Source organism: Acanthopagrus latus, chromosome 21 (genome assembly GCF_904848185.1).
Source record: "Acanthopagrus latus isolate v.2019 chromosome 21, fAcaLat1.1, whole genome shotgun sequence".
Classification (NCBI taxonomy): Eukaryota; Metazoa; Chordata; class Actinopteri; order Spariformes; family Sparidae; genus Acanthopagrus; species Acanthopagrus latus.
The window spans coordinates 13136656-13140145 of NC_051059.1; positions in this window are offsets into that span (position 1 = coordinate 13136656).

Sequence of the window (3490 nt, forward strand, 5' to 3'; positions counted from 1 at the left end):
TTCCACTGCCATCATTTTATTTTAGGGGTTTTTTTGTGCATACCTTGAAGCCATGATAGATTTGTCCACAAAAAGGAAAATATTGACTGTTGAAAGTTTAAAATCCAGTTGCGGGAAGTCATGTCACACCCTAACAACACCCAGCAGTGATACAATAGTGCACTTGGAGCACACATCTACATCACTGTGTGAAAGACACAAAGATTGGGTGTCTAAATATTGAAAACGGAAATTCATTGATCCCCATGCACAACATGATGGAGGAAAGATGTCCCAAATCAATCAAGAAGCCAACCTGATTTTATCATCAAGAATATAACTACGAGATACGATCACTTTTGATTGCCAAACGCGCTGAGATGGAGACTAAACCACTGGTTCTTTGACAGATATAAACAAGACGCTCCACAGACTCCCGCTAGGACTTGCTGTTGCAGCTAATTCATATTCAGCTCATATTACTTGGCTTGTAGCATCTCTATTCTGGTCGCCTGATTGTTTTAGAATTGATTTTAAGATTTTGCTTTTATTACTCTACTTCTATTGCTCTTCATGCTCAGGCTCCAAACCTCCTAGGCTGAACCATCGATTAAGGTGATGCCAGGTACAGATGAAATAAAGATAAGAAAGTCTTTCTGCATGGCAAAACTTGTAAACAAAACATATATACTAAGATGCAAAATATGATGGAAATAGGCTCGGCTGATAACGTCGATTCCAATGCCTTTGAATATGTGACTTGTCAGAAACTAATAGCTTTCAGTGTGCAAGCTCTGTTTTGAACAGCTATGACTGGAATTGCCAACTAGGACAACAAGGAACTGACAAGCCTATTAGCATCTGTCAAGTGCAATGAGCGTATCAAAGCATATTGGATGACTAAGCTTGTGTGTTTGATTATATTCCACCATAAGATGGATATATATCGACATCATTATGAGTTTGTATTTGTGCATTTTTATGGATTTATTGTCATGATCAAAACACAGGTTCAGGCTTCTCTTTTCTATTTACATGCATCTTTTTCCTCTTATTATTTTCATTTTTGTTGTCTAAATAGTTCTCTTTTGATTGATTCGTTGAAACTAAAATTCAAAAATTCACCTTGCCGTAACCTTCTCTGGAGCCATTTAAGTGTCTTTTCTCTAAAGACAGCCAGAAGGTAACTCACAAAGTACATGTGGCATTCCTGCTGAGCCCTCTGGTGATAATAGCCTCCCAACGTTCAGGTACTAACAATAGATGGTGTGAATTAGTAAAAGTTAGGGAAGGACAGGACAAGTCATTTGGGTAATAGGACCTTGTAATAATCTCATTAAAAAAAGAGGGAGATGAGCTCAGGGATGAGACCATTATCCTGCACCTTTCCCGACATTAGAGGTATTCATTGCTTTAGTTTTGGGGTGTTTTTCTCATCAGTGCCTTGATTGGGATTCTGCCTCGGTGTTTGGCTGCTGGGCAGGATAGCCGGAGACAGCTCCCATCAACACTCAGGTGAAGTGAAATCTCAGACTGACGGAGCTTTCCCTGGTGAATCGGCAACATGGCTAATGGCCTTGCTCGGGGCCTGCCCAGGCATGGCTTGTCGATACAATTCTCTTCCGTTTTGCCACTTGCCAGTTCCCATCTGGAGCCAATTCATGAACTGAGATGGTGTGTACCTTTCCCACGAGGTCACTGCCTGTCTCCACATAACACTTAGCCCCAGTCCTCTCTTCCACATCCCCTCTGGTTCTCTCTCCTCTCGCTCCGCTGAGCGCCTCTTCATTGTGACAGGCTGTACAGTGCAGTGCATTACAGTGAGTCAACGTCCTCCTTACTGTAAGGGCTTTACTTCTGAAAAAGTAATATAAGCGCAGCTGTGAGCGAATGAATACAGCCAAAGCACCACTTCACAATAACTATATGTTTAATAGGATATACAGACTGTGAACAAATGTGAACACAATTTATGTGGGCTTTATTATTGATACATTGAAATATAGAATAAAGTTTTTCAAGCTCTACTCATTTATTATTCCGGTATCTCTCCAGGTATAGCAAGTATATGTCAAAACTACATATTTTAAGTATTCATAGACCAAAAACGGTTCCTTTTATCCTGGGTTACACCATTAAAATTAAAAGTATTTTGGCATCTCAAGGTGAAGGTACATTAGATTTCACTTCCTGTGCATTTCTAAACTCAGTATGAAATGTTGGCAGTTAGACTTTCTGCAAATTAAAGGTACAGTCATGTTTGTAAGTGTTTACGACCTTTCATATCTAAACCTATCTGAAGCTCATTTCGAAACTGTGTTTAAGCATTTAAAAGTGTGACAGCACAGGATATTTTTAAGGAGAACTTGCAACAGTTTCCAGGCATGCTGTATTGCGACAAACTTAGAAATCTTTGATGGGCAATTTTCAGGCATCTCCAGCCGTGTTTGTGGTGACCAAAACAGGTATTGTAAGCTGAAACATGCTCTTCTCTTAGTGTTGTGTTTTTTTAGTGAGTGTTTTTTGTGCCTAAACCTATCCACAGCACACAACCAGAACCAGAACTGTACCATAAAGGAATGCAAAGTTTTATATAACCATAGTTGATGATGAATTGGGAATATCATATTTGCTTCCAGTTGTGAAGTTCATTTCATTTCTTATCCTTTACACAATTAAATCTGATTTAATCTCTCATGTGCAACCAGTTTTGATGTATGGTGTTTGGGATTGAGCTTTCATTCAAGAATTGTAATAAACTGTATATGGAGAAAAAGAGGGATATTGATATGATATGTCTTGAAACTTGATGAAAGCTATAAGAAAATGCATTGTGTAGAAGATGCTGTGCTTATGGTCTGGTTAAGTTTAGGTACCCAAACAAGCTGGCTGACCTAAGGAAAAAGATGATGGTTCTATCCCGATAAACACCACTGGCCATCATCCTGACGCCCATTTTCCAGTAAGGCCTGAAAATGGCCCAAAGTGTTGTCTAAAAAGTCAAATATGGTTTTGTTGCCACAAACACAGCTGGAAAAATTCTTGGTAAAAATCTTGCCATGGCAGCCGTCTCATCAAGCTGAAACTCTGACACTGACCAGAGATATATGTAAATACAGCAACTTTTATTTTCTCTTTTAACAATTTTGAGACTTGATTTTTCTGTGTCAACAAATCAGGCACTTGGGCAGTTTCACACATATTGTTAGTCCACGGGTGCCTCGTGTGCTGCTTTTTCTCTCCTACTATTCGAGCAACTGCATTCACCTGTCACTTCAGGGTGCTTTAAAAGACTCCCAAAACTACATAACCAGCGCTTGTAGTGCATGTACACTCAGCGTCCCTGATAGTTGTCCAAATACTAAAGCAGTACTGTAGACTAAGTCGCTTCAACAACTTTATCTACAAAAAAAAAAAAAGAAAAAAAAAACTTTGGCTCATTTCATTTCAGAGTCGCTTAGCTCGTGATCCACCAAACTTACCATCCATAATAAAAACAAAAAACTTTGTA